The following is an 8,603-nucleotide window of genomic DNA, read 5'->3' as shown; positions in this document are numbered from 1 at the left end:
TACATACATACATACATACATACATAGTACACACATCGACGTGTCTAACTACTACCAAATATTTATGAGGGCAAGTGAGGGAATCGCAGAGAGGGACGGTGCAGGTCGTTAGATGAGAGCGCATACGATTTGCACCGTCCAATGTGGATGAAGAAAAAGTGCAAAAAAGTGCACCATAAAAAGTTCTGTTTTTGGGGAGCCCGTCTCACTAAAGAATGAGCCCGACTCATTAGTTTGTGATGAGTATAAAAACCCATATACCTATCATTTTTGCCTGTTTTCAAATAGGAAGCCAGAGGTTTAGGGTTTAGGCATCTTCAGCGAGGCACACCACCTGTTGTCCTACTGTCGAGACCTGGTATGTATCACCAGACTTTGTGGAGGTTATACCTTCGAGTTTTGTGTTTGAAATCATATTTTCCTCGCAATTGGAATCCATATTATTATTGACCTCCACTACATGCAAGAGTAAAAATCTTGATAAGATAATATGGAATCATATTTAGAATCTTGATAAGATAATATGGAATCCATATTAATATGAAACAGAGTAAGAAGAAAAAAGACCTGAACCTTTCAATCATGTACTGCTTGGGTGGGTTGCACAAATGTGAGTTGCACAAATTGGTGGTTTTTGAAGATGGCATGTGTTTTGTACAGATGGCTAGTCGGTCCAAGACCTTCATAGACTTTGATGCGGATTGGGGTGAAATAATACCCTATGAAGGGAGGTATGGCCTGAATCATTTCTCAACTATATATTCTGTATAAATAGTGATGTTTGTGTGCTAACTTGAATGATGGTTTAGGGTTTTTGTAAGAAAGGGTGCTAGGTGCCCCAAATCCATCGATATGGATGTTGAAAACATCATTACTGAAGACTCGAACATGGATACGAACCCCATACATGACGTGGGGCCAGGTGTTGAAGATATCAAACTAAATGGTGAGCTGATGTATGAACCCCACACATGACGTGGGGCTAGGTGTTGAAGATATCAAACTTGTAATCATTATTGAAGTAAGTATATATTGGGTTTTTCTAATGCAAATGTCACACCATTGTTGTAGTGGACCCTATGTCCCTCTTCAACTGTGGAAGAGACTCGACAGGTATCAAATGTCGCAAATGTATCATTGGAGATTCATGTAGAAAAGAGGTACGATGGTTTCACAAAAAAGTTGACATGGAGGCTCACTTACAGAAGGCACATGGCATCCGTGTAATATTGCCTCGGGGGCTAAAGATAGAAGAAGAAGAGCAATCGACCTACATGAGGAGCACAACCACGTCATTCTTCAGCCACTACGAAAGACAATGATCAATAAAGCATTTTTTGGATCCGGAGCTAAAGTACAAAAGATCACGCCAATCACACATGAGGAAGTTGAGGATAAGAGCGATTAAGATCTTCAAAGCCACTCCGGACGCACTTCGAACATATTCGTCAGCCAAGAGATGGCCAGGTATGACGGAGGGGAAGGAGCATAGGATGGCAAAATTGAAGTTCAAGATTGTGACTGCGTTTGAAGCTTATGTAAGTATGGTTTATGATTATGTGTACATCTTATGTGAGTCTAGATCCAGTGTGTGAATGATTATGTGTGGATCTTATGTATGAATTTCAATGTAAGAATCATGAGCTTCCCATGCCAGAAGATGAGGGACGTGTTGAGATCGATGGTGGTCAAGACCAACCGTCAGAATCGACAACCCGACAACCAAGGAGGCCTAAAATCCAAATCCGCAAGAAAAAAAAGTGGACCCTGGTAAATTGTCGTTCATTACATCATCTAACATAGATGAGGGTGCGGACATTGGGGTTGTCTTTGTTGATCCTGGGACAATCACGAAAACATGGGATAACACAACAAGAAATAAGTTCACTAGGTATGCTGTTATGGTGGGGGCACGAGATCAATAGTTAGTTTCATGTTTTTTTTGTAATTACTAATCTGGCCTAAACAGGTTTCAGGTGGCTTGCCGAGACTAGATCTAGCGGTCTTTTTGACAGAGGCAAAACTATGTTTGTTGTGCATTGTAGGGGAGATGGCATCCACATGGATGATGACCCTCTTCCACTTATGGATGGAGTACTCGTTGCCCCTCGAGATCAACAAGCAGTTTCATATTGTGGATCCACTATGGGTACAACCATTTGATGGCCAAAGTGATAAGGTAGAAGACATACTCACTCGGGTCCTTGAACGGGAATATGTCTTCATTCCAATATTGCGCTCAGGGCATTGGGTGCTTTGCATGAAGATGCGACATACTCCTATAGGTCTCGATGCCAAGGTGAGGAGCCCAATTGTTTTTTGCGATCCACTAAATAATCATCGGACTGCCAACATGAAGACATTGGGTGCTTTGGATGAAGATGCGATAGACTCCTACAGGTCTCGATGCCAAGGTGAGGAGCCCAATTGTTTTTTGTGATTCACTAAATAATCATCGGACTGCCAACATGAAGACATTGGGCGATTTGGCTATACGACATATCTCTAGCGCTAGAAGACGTGGAGCTCCTTCGGAAAATCATGGCAAAATGGTCACAAAGGATTCTGAGCTTAGGGTTATTTTAATCACTAGCATTATGTACTTTGTAACATCAAACATATGATCTCGATGTACCATCTCATGTGGATTGCCAACTTTTTTGTAATATTAAATCAATATTTGAATCTCATTTTGGTTGTATACATTGAACCAATTTGATGAACATTCTGGTTAACACGTTCCCGTTCACAAGTGGAAGGATCGCGCATAAATGGAAGGATAAGGGAAATTTTAGGGGTTTTTCAATGATTTTACAAAACACATTGATACCAGTATCATACATGTTCAAACATACTATGAAAAAGGTTAAAAATCCACTACTTTTGTGATTTAGAAGTAACTAAAAAAAGACGAATTTCAAAAAGATACATTCTCAATTTATATCACAAACTTTACGGCCAATGTTATTTTATAAGAAACGATTTTTTAGAAATCATAAGAATTCAAAACACATGCTTTTATATTACTCGATTTGTTACAAGCGGAATGTAGTTACACTTAATAACCAAATATACATTCATGATCACTCCTTTACGGAGAATCACTACTATAACTAATATACAATGACGATTCCTCATCATCCTCGAATGTACCAATCAGTGCATTATCTTCGTCATAAACCAAATGGTTTGACTCTAGATTATATGTAGCAGATCTCGTTTGCCTTTGACTCGAGCCACCTTGTAGACCTGGTAATTTTTCTTTTATTATATCTATTGTTGACTTCCTTAATCGTCCGGCTTTTGTAAGTGTGAAGTCGTACACGATGATATCCACATCAGAGATATCAAGGGTCGAGGTGTTACGAATGTTTCGCTTCCTCTTCCTACCTCCCCTTCTTGTTGGGCATTCAATCATCTCCAATGTATACTTACCTGTAAAAGCATTTGCACTTCTAGTGTTGTACCAATGAACATTTATAGACTTGATCGTGTTTTCTATTTCATGCATTAGCACTTCTAGAATTTTACCAACCCAAAATTGGTGGCCATGTGAGTTCTCATCAGTCGGCGTTGCAATCAACATCCCCGCGGTGAGCTCTTGCAAATTGCCTTGCCATCTAGCTTCGGCTGCTTTGGTCATCCTTGGTCCCACATAAATGTCTCTTTGTTGTGGATGGACCAAGCTGTCATTAATCGCATTTACTAGTTGCTCCGGAATTCTATTTACGCGATCATGTTGTAGCGACCATGTGAATGGCGTTTCCAAATTCCAATTATCAACAGATACACAATTGTCTATAATTTCTTTCTAATCACTATAAAATACATCCCACCATGACGTGTCTTGTTGTGCGGCATATTTCTTGGCGGCCTCAATATGCTTTCTTTTTTCTTCTAAGGCTTGGAGCCATGACCGTTTTGTTCTGATACCAAGTCGCTCTGCAACTGTCCTTTCTTCTCAATTGGCATTTGCTTAGCTCCATGGACAATTGTACTCGACATACAAAGTAATAACTGGCAACCACCTTCAAGTTCCCATGTTGTAGAAGATGAATATTGTTTAGCATACAAAAGTGTAGAACCACTTATTCCATTTTTCTTTATCATAAAAATGTGATTGAAACTTATATTGTTTAACTGAGCAAGCACTTTAACATTCCCACCACCCCCATCTAATATATATCTCTTAAAGTCATATACCTCCTTCAAGTGTAACACTTTTGGGCGTGGTGTATAAGCATCACAAATGACATCAAATAGTTTAGGTAAAGTGAAAGCATCATGCCGAGACAACTGTCTAGAGAATGTGCTAAACATCTGATCTATATGGTCATGTGTGTGGCCAACCAAAAGGAAATTGACTTTCACTTTCCTAAACAATTCTAGGTTGACCAACATACTTAGATAGCCAAATACAGTTGAATTTTTGTTCTCTCTAGCAGTATTGTCCAATTGAATGTATAGAACAGGGGGGAAAGGTTGGCCCCAAGACATCAAAACTCGGTGAATCACTGTAATTGTTAGGTTAGGGTCATTGTGAACATTGGGGTAAGTAATGAAGACGTGAGGTCGAACAGACCTATTATAAGCCAAGCATCCCACCAAGTGCATTTGAACAAGGCACTCATCATTGACATCTTTGGGGAGCCTCTGCATATGCGGCAAGCATGTCTTCTTCTGGTCCATGCCATCTATCATTAAGCACATGTATTGTTCGGGCCTCTTCAAACACTTCTCTCTATGATGCATTGCCTTCTTTCGTTCTAAGGATTGTGCCTCACGATGCTCTTGTAGTAACTTCTTACTCGTATCCTTTTCCACTGATGTCTTTGCACCTTTTGCCAAACTTTTAAGATTTGCACAAATGGAGCAATACCCCATACGTACTTTACGAGGAATAATAACATTTGAAAACCGAGCTCTCCATAATCTTGTGAATTGGCTATAGGTGATAGACTTATTACGTGAGCCCAACATATCAGATCGATAGACATCATAAACTTCCCGACGTGTATAATTATCAGAAAGATGCATCCTACCTGTAGTGGGCATTACTTCACAATTTAACTGAAAGTAAGTTTTCATCCAACCAATAGCATGTCTTCCAATTGCACCTTTCATACTTGGAACCTCTTTACAATTGAGCATCTGATCCCCGCTAAGTAGACGTTGTTGTACTCTATGTAGCCGCATGTTACTAACACATAACGCAATTTTGAATGCAACTCTACATATCTGTTGCGCATGGAAGATATAATACTCGAATGATACTTTGATCCCCGTACATTTGTCGGATACTAGTTGCATATGTGACCCGAGGTAAGTGTCTTGCTCATCACCGGTCATCGAAAAATAGTATCGCCTTAATTCTCGCAACTTTGATTTTCCAATCATAGACATACAACCACGGGCACAACATATTTTTTTGACATCAAATCCAATCTGTTTATCCGATGTCACCAAGCTAAATCTAGCTAGACGAATTCTTCGTGGGATTCTTCTAATATGCATAGGGCTCCCAGATTTCTCTTCCTGCATAGAGGTTGGTGTAACCTTATTACAATCTAATTCTCTGTTGTGACCATCGCCAATGTTATTCAATGTTTCCTGGGCACTACCTTCATTCTCCGTATCTTTATTAATATCGTATTCTTCAATAGAGAACTCTTCACATGTGTCATTATTTACATTCCCTGTAGATGAGCTCAGACAATATTCTTCGATAGAATATGGTGATTCGGTCGACAGACAATATTCTTCAATCGAATATGGTGACTTTGTTGACAAACAATACTCTTCAGTAGAAAACGATGAGTCTGATGACAAACAATATTCTTCAATCGAGAACGGTGAATCTTCACTCATGGCTTAAGGTCTAGATAGGGCTCTGTAAGTTATGTGCTTAGGGTAAGGAAAAAAACTAATAAGCTCCTCTCTAAACATATACTCCTCTCTAAACATAAACTTCTCTCTAAACAAATGCCAAATCAATAGAATGTCTATATTATGTAATATTCTATTAATACAATACATCAAAAATTTATTTTTAATAAAGTAATTGTACTTAAAATATCAATTATTATATAAACTACATCTATATGAAGTTAAATCAAGTATAATATAAATCTAATCATTAACAAGCCATGAATATGTTGGATTAATGTTAAAATCATTGGCTAATTAATGGCACCCATTTTGATATAGAACGTCTCACTCACTGGTTCTTTAATGCTCACCATTTTAAATATTAGACTTATCAATCATTGGTTAATTCATGTCAACATCTTTAATACACAGCATTTGAGAGTCATAAAAATTGTTGCTTTTAGTAATCAATCATTGGTACATTCATGAACCTCTATCATTGTCTCCTTCATGACCTTTGAAGTCATTGCAGGTTGTTATGACTATAAAAGATTGATCAATATGTTAGTTTGACTTTGTAATCATTAATGCAATCATAAGTTACTCTAGTTAATGTGATTGTGGTTACCAACTAACTATCCTCAAATTTACCAACCTTGGTTAAGGTGACTATGGTTACTTTAACCAATGTGGTCAATCCCTATAAATAGGAAGACCTCGTCATATTTCACTCACAAGAGCGTACAGAGCGTACAGAGCACACAGAGCACAAAGCACCAAAGCGCGATCTCCGCCTCCACTGCCAGACGATCAACCATGTCTTCAAAGAGAATCGAGCGCGAGGACTCCAGGTAGGCCTCTTACACTGTGGACATTTTTGTAAATATGTTTCGTTGCTCAAGAACTCGATACGCCGTATCGAGTTCCTGTATACAATACAAACTTTATACAGGAACTCGATACGGCGTATCGAGTTCATAATTTGTTTTTGCTTTTTAAACAGGAACTCGATACGCCGTATCGAGTTCCTGTTTAAAACCTACACTTTAAACAGGAACTCGATACGGCGTATGGAGTTCCTGTTTAAAACCTACACTTTAAACACGAACTTGATATGGCGTATCGAGTTCGTGTTTAAAATCCAAACTTTAAACAAGAACTCGATACGCCGTATCGAGTTCCTGTTTAAAGTTTAGGTTTTAAACGGAAACTCGATACGCCGTATCGAGTTCGTGTTTAAAATCTAAACTTTAAACGGGAACTCGATACGCCGTATCGAGTTCCCGTTTAAAACCTAAACTTTAAACAGGAACTCGATACGCCGTATCGAGTTCCCGTTTAAAGTTTGGATTTTAAACACAAACTCGATACGTTGTATCGAGTTCCTGTTTAAAAAGCAAAGAAAGCATAGGAACTCGATACAGCGTATCGAGTTCCCGTTTAAAGTTTAGGATTTAAACAGGAACTCGATACGCCGTATCGAGTTCCTGTATAAAAGAAGGCTCTGAGAGAGAAAAATTGTGTTTTTGGGGTAACAATTAATTATTGTGTGGAAAAGATATCAAATTGTCTGTCAAAATCAGTCTTTTTTATGTTGACTTGCCTTACTTTTTAAAAAAAACATGCCCTAATTATAGGTGTTTTATGACCTACTTTAGCTTAAAATAGTAGAAAATGATCCACAAATTGCCTTTACGATAGCAAATTCTCCTCAATATAGGTTTGGAATATATATAAGTCATACCTACTCTTTAAAAGAATATATAACCCTATTTACTTATTACGATATATATTTTCTAGTTTGAATAGCCCTGCCTAGAATAGATTTTTGAATATAGGACTGCTAGTGAGAACTGTTCTTCATCTTAATATTTATATTTTAATATACAACCTTAATCTACGTGACCACCTAACTTATGTTTTTGCATATACTTTCTTAAATAGGTCGTTTGAGAACCTGTCGGACCGACCCGTGAAGAAAATAAAGCTTCGCATACAGGGTTCTCCAATCGAAGCCCAGACCAAGGTAGCTCTTGAGACCATGAAGAGAGGAAAAAAGCTTCTCTTCAACGAAGAGACAAAATCTCAACCACATATTGATGTTAGCCAAAAGAAACTTGTCGCCGCTACTGGAGGTGAAGACCTTCCTGACCGAGATCTAACGGACAAGGAATGGTGTATGCAATATGTCGACTCAAAGAAAAAAGTCGTATTGTATACAACAAAGAAGAAGGGGGAGGGGCAGCTTGGAAAGGAAACCCCATTTATGTATGGTCGTATTCTACGATTTGACTATGAAGATGCAAATTCGGCCAACATACTGGTAATGATAGAGTGCTCCAAGGGGGTACGTAAAGTGTTCCTTTCAGAAGACCTTTTAGTAAAGGAATCTTGTGGGCCAGAAGCGTTCAAAAAAGATCTTGAAAGCTAACAAAACCTTATTGTTACCTTGAGGCCTTACAAGGCCATGTAACTCTAAGAGATGAAGTGCCCTCCCCATTGAAGGCCACAAAAAGGGTATCCAAAGTCCAGTCAAGACCACCAAAGAAGAAGACAACCAAAATGTCGGACATGGATTCAACAAGTGAAAACGAAGAGGAGGATAATAAGGGGACACCAGGAGCTGAGCTAGCCTCGAGTGTTTTGTCATCCGAGCAAAATAAGATAAGGAGAGAGTTAATGCAACGGAAACTGGTCAGGAAAGGGCAAGTGTTTAATTTGCCTATAACACACAT

Source organism: Azolla caroliniana, unplaced genomic scaffold (genome assembly GCF_043228905.1).
Source record: "Azolla caroliniana isolate FFs.n. ecotype wild unplaced genomic scaffold, voAzoCaro1.0.p SCAF_3, whole genome shotgun sequence".
Classification (NCBI taxonomy): Eukaryota; Viridiplantae; Streptophyta; class Polypodiopsida; order Salviniales; family Salviniaceae; genus Azolla; species Azolla caroliniana.
The sequence above is the reverse complement of the archived record's forward strand: the minus strand, read 5'-3'. Positions refer to the sequence as shown.